The sequence below is a fragment of the Mangifera indica genome, chromosome 6 (genome assembly GCF_011075055.1).
Source record: "Mangifera indica cultivar Alphonso chromosome 6, CATAS_Mindica_2.1, whole genome shotgun sequence".
NCBI lineage: Eukaryota > Viridiplantae > Streptophyta > Magnoliopsida > Sapindales > Anacardiaceae > Mangifera > Mangifera indica.
Window position 1 is genome coordinate 3248047 of NC_058142.1, and position 9138 is coordinate 3257184.

At 31.5% G+C, this 9138-nt stretch overlaps 1 pseudogene; it reads left to right on the top strand.

The window, feature by feature from the left end:
* Nucleotides 1-960: 960 nt before the first annotated feature.
* Nucleotides 961-5479, top strand: LOC123218890 (annotated as a pseudogene).
* The last annotated feature ends 3659 nt before the right edge of the window (nucleotides 5480-9138 follow it).

Sequence of the window (9138 nt, forward strand, 5' to 3'; positions counted from 1 at the left end):
AACATTGAAGTTTCAATGAGATAAACATTAGATTAAAGAAGAAAAACTTGAATTTCCTTTGGTTCAGAATGTCGTCTATTATTTTTCATCTTCGTTTTCCAACTTCAATGGCATTTTACACCCCGTGATCTGGAATTCCAATCTCTTGATTACTCTTTCGAACAAAAATCATGGAAGTTATATGGTTAAGCTCAAGAAGTTCATCAAGTTTGTCATTGACCTAATAACTGTATACAATAAAGAAGCTCAAGAAGTGGAGGAAAAGACTGTAGAGGAACAAAAATTATACAAATATAAATATTAATTATAGATTGGACAATGGCGATGACCACCGACACACACAAAGCATATCAAAATCTACGGCCGTCTGCATGGGACCAAAGATGAAATTATTTGTGTTGAAAGTTGACCTTAAGATGCCTACAATGGAAACTAAAAATTCATCATCAGATTACATAAATGTTTTTTATATTTAAGAATATAAATTCTAATATATGCAAAAGTAAAACCTCATATTAATTTTTTTTTTTTTTTTTGAGTGAAGTGGAGAAGGAGATAATGTTAAAATGCAAGTCCCCACACTCACTGAACAAAATCTTATATAACAGGGTTATGTTCCACCGCCGACAGCTACCCTTATTAATTTCTGTCTGGTATCTTGTCTGACCTTCTTCTTCAGCTATTCGAATAAGAAAAATAAAACAGCTCAACAAAATCTAATAACCACCTCGAATCATTGTAAGTTAAGTAATTTGTACTTCAATAAACTTTGAAGTTTATCTCTACATTGTTAACTTTTCTAATGCATGTGTGATATATAAAAGGTAGACCAGCATTTTATTCGCCTTTGCCCACTATCACTGTTTCGTGTACAAGCAAGATATTAGATCTCAAAGACATTATATAATTATTATCTTCTTCCTTTTCATGTGTTTTTTGCTTCTTTTTGAACATATGAACATGGGGTTTGCAGGGTGTTCTCTCTTTGTTATTTTTTTACAGTTTTTTTTTAGACTGTGCATCAGCAATGGGACTCATGTTATGAACATAAGCAGCAGTGCCAATCATACAACTTACACCGAGTTCCTTCTAGCCAATGGGATTGCTCAAACTCCACCAATGGGGTGATTTCATCCAGCATTTATCATTTTATAATTATCTTGCTTTTAAAAAGTCCTTGTGAATTTTTTTTAATAATCATATTAGATAAGCTGAGTTGGTTTCTGTTTAATGCAGGTGGAACAGCTGGAATCATTATCAATGCAGTATAGATGAGAAGATTGTGAAGACTACTGCTAACACTTTACCCTTTCTTTTCTGCACCTTTGTTTTTGTTATCCGTAATAGTATAATATTATATATACATATTTTTAGTATATAATTTAAGTATATAAATTATATGATTAAAATTATTTTATTATTAATTCAAAATTTTTTAATAAAATAATAACATATTATTTATATATTTAAATTATGTATAAAACAAATATATACACTTGGTTTTATGGTTTGTAACAACAACAAAAAACACCTTTTCCGGAATTTGTTGAATCAATCAAGAGAGAGCTTTTTAATCTTCTTCTGGCAAATTGACTTGAGTTTTCTTTATTTAATTTGCTTGTTTTCTTGATGACACGTACATCAATGAATATCTAATAGGCTTTTTTTTTTTATGTCTTCATGTGATTTGACTTTGAATATCATGTGGTGACGGTAGAAATTAATCCCTTATCCCTGTACATTCTATCAATTATCTTTTGTTTCTTGTTATTAAGAAAAGGTCAAAGGGCTTATTCACTCCCAAAGATTATTGTATTTTCAAATTTTTACTTTTTAACTTTAAAAATCTCATTTACTCACCTATAGATCATTAAAATTAATTAAATTAGTTAGTTTAAAATTTTTATATCATTTTCTCCTTTAAATCCTAAAAATTTATAATTTTTCCCCTAAGTCAAGTTTTAAAAAATCACATTTTTCCCCTTGAGTATACTTCAATATCTGACCACTCCCTCCAGTGATCTCTCCCTCCCAACAGTTCCTTTTCCTCCAGTGGTTCCTCTTCCTTGAGCGATCTATCTTAATGTCTCTTCTCCCTCTAGTGGTTGTGTGATGCTTATCTAAGACGTCTTCTTAGAAGAAGTCAGGTTGTTTGGGAAGAAAAGGATAACTCGTCTTCTTCTGAGAAGATGATTATCTTCATCTAGGAACACGAGTTGACTTTCCAGACAAGCATCATATGACCATCGGAGGGAGAACAGATGTTAAGGGAGACTACCAAAGGAAAAGAAACAGTTAGGAGAGAGAAACCGCAAATGATGGGGCTAGAGGGAGTAGCCGAATATTGAAGATAAATCGTAGGAAGAAATATGATTTTTTAAAACTTGGTCTAGGAGGAAAATTATTAGTTTTAAGGTTTAAAAGGAAAAAAAAATAAAATTTTAATTTATTTTTTATATTACAAGTAAAATGACGATTTTGTCTTTAAAAGTAATATACTTAACTGCTCATAAGTGGATAAATAGGATTTTTAAAATTAAAAGATGAGAATTTGGAAAAACAACAATCTATGGGTGGGAATAAGTCCTTTGGCCTTTAGAGAATTGAAACAGGGGTTAAGTTTGAATGCCTTGCAGAGGATTTTTGCACAAATTTCGTGGTTGATGTATTGAAACCGTGGTTCACTGAACTAGAAACGGCCTGGGAAATTTCCATAAGGTTATGAAAAAGTCGTACTTTTAGATTGTTTGAAACAGACCATTAAATGGTCTATTGACACCCACTTTGAAAACAACTTTAAGACTTCAAGATTTCTTCTGAGAGAGAGAAAAAGACATGTTAGACCCCAAATTGTGGCAACTTCTCATCGCTGGAAGCTGACAATTCAAGAGCTAAACGTTTACAAGGTATGGAATAGGAAAATGGCAAAAGAGGAATGAAGACAGCTTTATTTAAGGATAGAGTTTGAATAAGGAAAATAAACCCATTAATTTAGATTTTGTAGTTATTAAATTTATTGGGATATTGACTCTGATTAGGATTCCTAAAAAGGGGTGGAAATTCAATTATAAGAGTATTGTAAGGGGTGAAAAGGTAGGCAATTTTATAGAGAAAAGTTTTGTAGGCAGAGTTCTGAGAAATTTTTATTCAATAAAGTATTTCTTAGTTTCAGTTTTCCTTTAATATATGCTTGAATTTATGGCAAAGATCACAACAGACAAACTCATATTAAATCAAAATATTCAATCAAATTATGCAACTTTTATAGTAAAAATTTTACCATATTTACAAGTTAGCTTCAGCTTAGAAATGGAGATAGAGAATATCAATGGACTTAATTCAGCAGACTCTGCTGTTTAAACAGCTTTCTTTTCAATGACATTGACATTTTCAAGTTTATTTGATTTCTGAGTACAGCAGATGCACTTGTTGCAACTGGTTTGGCGGCACTTGGATGCAAATATGTAAATATTGGTATGCATCTAGGGATTAACATTTAATTTTTCTTCCATTCCGAAATCGGAAGTCGTCAAAAGACTATGTTACACATTTTAGAGTTAATAAGTTGTGGAAAAGCAGATGACTGTTGGGCAGAAGCAGAAAGAGACTGGTGGGGAAATTTAGCGGCGAAATCATCCACATTCCCTTTGGGAATCAAGGCCCTTGCCGATTATGTTCATGCAAGGCGTTTAAGACTTGGAATATATTCTGATGCTGGGTAAAATCTGTCTAATTACTTTTTCAGTATGCAAAAATGTGTGTTAGAAATGCAAGTACCATGAAGGTTTTAAGACATCCAAATTATCTTTTCAGTTATAGAACCTGCAGTAAGATAGTGCCCGGTTCTCTTGGGCATGAAGAACAAGATGCAAGAACCTTTGCCAAATGGGTTAGTGCATGATAATTGCTTTTTGGTTAACATGGATGAATCTGAGATCAGCAAAGGCATTTTTTGGTAGGGGATTGATTACTTGAAGTACGATAACTGTTATAATGATGGTTCCAAACCTCAAGAAAGGTAACGTATTTTGTCTAAAATGTGTATATCATGAAATCACTCAGATTCATCCTACATCATTAAAATTTTCCTCTCAAAAAAATGATTTTCTTTGATGATAGATATGATAAGATGAGTTACGCATTGCGTAAGGCTGGCCGTCCAATTCTTTACTCCATATGTGAATGGTATAAAAAGCTTAACAACCTTGAATGATCTGCATATCAATCATAATTGTTGGTATAATATGATGAGACTTTTTACATAGCAATATTCTCACAGGGGAGAAGACAATCCTGCAAAATGGGCCCGCGTGTATGGTAATACTTGGAGAACTACAGGGGATATTGCAGACAAGTGGGAAAGGTCTTTACACTTTTTCCCTTTTCATCTGATGAGTCTTCTACTTATCCTAATGCTAGAGAAATCACCGACTGTTCTGTCAATTAACTTAGCTATAGTTTCTGTTTCGCTGTTTCAGAATCACATCGATTGCCGATGAAAACGATGTTTGGGGAAGATATGCTGGACCTGGCAGGTGGAATGGTAACTGCAAAGTTTTAGTCCTGGCACTCTGTTATATTTGTTATGTTTCTGAATAAACTAATGTCTCTAATGTAAATCAAGATAATAACTTCAAATTTTTTATATGTTGGTTGTTTCCTCATGTTTGAGCAATACCATTTGTCTAATTTGGATCATGATCAGATTAGACCCCTGACATGTTGGAAGTGGGTAACGGTGGAATAGACCTGTTCGCACCGCCAGCATGATAACTGGTAACGGTGCTTGTATCATTTCAGTATTTGGGCACTCATGAAAGTGATCATGATCCAATAACACCTTAATTTGACAGGCCCCATTGCTGATTGGCTGTGATATTCGAATTGCAAGCAGAGAGACTCTTAGAATTCTCAGAAACAAAGAGGTGATAGACGTTAATCAGGATTCAATGGGAGCCCAAGGGAGGAAAATACGATCTTATGCTGGCCTAGAGGTTACATTGCAGCCTTATATTCAAATCACCTTGAAAGAAACAAAAACAGTAATCTTAAACACAATTAATCTTGTTTTTCCATCAACGTAATGCAGATTTGGGCTGGGCCGTTATCTAAAAGAGTTGTCGTAGTATTATGGAATAGAAGCAACTCTCAGGTTCCCATATCAGTTAGTTGGAGAGAAATTGGACTTTCTCCATCAGCTCATGTTACTGTTAAAGATTTGTGGGCGGGCGGTATACTGGTATACTGTTCTTTTCGTAGCTCACTCTTTTCTTTTTCTGATACAATATTTTGGATTCACTAACCCAATTGTTATTCAATTGCAGCATTCATTTGTTTCAATGAAAAAAGGTGTTGGATTGACTGCAAGTGTTCCACCTCATGCTTGCAAGATGTATATTCTTACCCCAATCTAGAAAATTTTACCATTTCCTGGGAGTTTCGAGTCATTCGACACTAAGCTTATGTTTCTGATATAGGAATAATGCTGTTATGTTTTTTATATCTGTCACCAAAAAGTTGTGAAAGTGTTGAATTTGAGTGCTTCTTGCTCCAGTCAAAGAAAGACTTGAATTTTCTTCCTATGCGTTACTCGAGTGGATGGTGATGTTAACCATTGCAGAATTCATCCAACCAAGGACCTCTTATGTAATATAATTTCTTCATTTTTTTCTTACATATTTACTAAATGATTGCATTCGTTCAAGCCCATAAAGTACAGTCCAGCCTCAAACTTCGGTGTTTTCTTTTTATTAGCGTGTTCTCTATATTGTCTATCTTTGAACGTTAGGGCCATCATAATCAATAGACCCGCTAGCTTGAAATTCATCTTTTTCTGAGTAGTAATCTGATAACTTGTCATCATCGTTGGAATGAATCTCATTTTCAAAGTCATTACCAAATGCTGCTCCTGTAATTTTCTTCCTCATTTTATCCACCTGCGAGCTGTCCGTCATACTACTCTTTACACAAAACAACTTCTTTTTCAATTACAGGATTATTTGAACCTACTTGCATTATTATAGACACACTATAACAAATACTCAATTTAGGATGATTTTAATTTTATCTTAAAACACTACTTTTAAGGATGAAATATTTACGAACAATTTTAATTTCGTCTCAAAATATTACTTTTAAGAATGAAATTTTAATTTCATCCTAAAATGCTTATCAGAAAAATAAAATTTAAATTTTATCTCCTAAAACTTATGATTTATTTTCAGAGACAATTTTAGTTTCATCCCAAAATGATAATTTTATAGACGAAATTAAATTTTAGTTTCATTCTAAAATGATAATTTTAGATACAAAATTTTAATTTCATTCCTTAAAACATAATATTCATTTTTAGACAATTTTAGTTTCGCCTCATAATACTAATTTTAAGGATTCCTTATCAGAATGTGGTAGTGAAGAAAGTGGCAAACATTCGACATCCAACTAGTACACGCAGCTGATATGGGAGTGGTCCTATTAGTAGATAGTGGCTAACATTCAACGCCCAAATAGTACGTGTAGCTAATATTGGGGTGGTCCTAATAGTAGTGAAGTAAGTGGCAAACATTCGGCATCCAAGTAGTGAAGAAAGTGGCAAATTATATAATATTTTATTTTTTCTCTTTTTTTTAATAACAAGAAATCTCACTCAAATCTAATAAACTCTTTAATTGGTAATTAATCTTATAATAATTAAATCAAATAAATTAAAATTTTGATCTTAATATATCATTAGAAAAGATTGAATTCACCCTCAATTATATATGAAATCTCTTTTTTTATCACTCAAATGCTATAATATTTTGTTATTACATAATTATTAGTTAATTTATAGTAGTAACTATTTGATATTAAAAACGGTCTTTTTACTTAAATGAAAAAAATATATATATGAATTGTAGGATTTGGATTATCAATATAATTATTAATTTTCATTTAATATTAAAATTATTATCTTAAATTTACAACATAAAACAGGAGTAAATTTTTTTTGGACCATAATTCACTATACAACCGAGAGAGAATTTTTGACTCCATCTTACAATACAAAGGATAAAATATATAAATATGAAATATTATATATACTTATTTTGTATATACAAACATATACGTAATTATATACATTATTACATAATTAAATGTTACTTATTTTTAATTTAAAATCACTTAATCATATGATGACACATATAACTGTGTATATATTTATATACCCAAAATAGGTGCATATAGTTATATTGATATAAATATATTTAGAAGAATCTTTGTTAGCATATAACTCATTAATACATAATAATTTATAATTTAATAACAACTTTGTAACACAATAAGGTTGCGATTGATTTTTCACAATATTGAATTAGATAAGTTAAAAGTTTAATCTTGAAATATCTTCAGATGAGATTTAAACTCTTACTCTTTTATATTTAAAATCTTTTATATTATCATTCAAACTACACTGTGAAGACAAGAAAGAAAGTTCCAAGAATCAAGAGAATAAGTAACATTAGAGTTTGTATATTTTTCACTGTAGAAGAATTGGCTGTGTGCCATTAAATGGAAATAACATGCATATATAACCTATATTAGAGGAAAATTAAGGTGAAACCCCGATATACTCTCCATAACATTTGAGAAATCAAGAAATGTTACATTGGAAAGACATTTTTAATCTATGGTTATATACGTAAGATCATATATAATTATGTTAGTCTAATAACCAGAAGAATCTCTTTCTCATCAGCATTAATCCTGGCCTAATTATGTTCCTTCTGTTTTCTTTGAGGTTCTTCTGCGGCCACTAACAAAAGTTAAAAATGGGTCATAACAAATCATAATTTCACACTCAAACAAACAAGTGAAGGCGAATAATCTTCCCTTCTCAATTTTGAGCCATTTTGTAATTGATGTTTCTTTAAAGGGAGAAATGGTTAACTGCCTAATTAGAAACTTTTCTCCAAAAAGCAGCCAACCCTTCAACTGGGTGGCTTTTTTTTTTTTATTTTTTTAAAGATATTCAACATGTCTCCACGTTCTGCGTCAAATATTAATTTCCACTGCATGTATTAATGGCCCTCCCCCTAATTGATACGAAGTAAACATATTAAACTTATAAAAATTAATGAAAGCAATATGAGCCATATGACATATGCTAATTCTATTCTAATATTATTTAACAAATCCCTGATAATTATCTCATTGCAGTGGCTACATGTTATTATTATATAAGCAATATTATATGTATCAATTTTAAGTTTATAATTGCATATATATATATTCATTGCTAAATACCTACTCCTACTGTTTGCCAGGCGGCGATCCTCTTATTCTTCTTCAGCAAAGATTTTATGTCGCAAAATCCTTTACGATAGATATTAAATCCAACCCATTAAACGTCCCTGTGATGTTTTCATTAATCATAGAGGAAGAGATCCGGATTGCTTTATGATTATCTTTTGAGGCTAAGGCTTAACCCTTTCATGTATAACAAAAATTTGAAGCCTGGAGATCGGTTGTTCGAAAAAATTGACACCGCCATTCGACCTGTAAGGTTGGAGTTTTCGTGTTTTTGCCGCATTATTGCGAGTCTTATTTCTGCCTTCAAGAACTTGCTCTTATCATGGAGTTGAAGAAGAAAGTTATACCTATATTTTAAGATATTAAACCGTCTTAACTGAAAGTTAGAGACGATGGAACTTTCTCAAACAAAGATTTGCAGAGATTTAGATGGGCTCTTGAAGATGCAAAATACACGGTAGGACTTACATTTGACTCATTACAAGGGTAGGTATATGATAATAAACATTAACAATAAGAACTTGATTTCCTTTAAACATTTTTTATGTTTGGCAACTAAGAAAAACTTCTAATCTTGAACTTGCTTCGAATATTTGTAGAGACTAGTCAGATTTCTTAACAAAAGCAATGGATGCAGTGATCAAGAACTTGATTGAGGAGGATATTATTAATCAAGAATGAAGATTAATGTTGATATACTTGCTAAATATTTTACTTTTCATAACCAATGTTGCTCAGCATTCGATGCCTACAATGGAAACTAACAATTTATTATCTCTTTTACTACAAAAATGTTGAAAGTTCGATATAAATACCTTAAAAGCTAGATATTGAAAGTAGAGAACC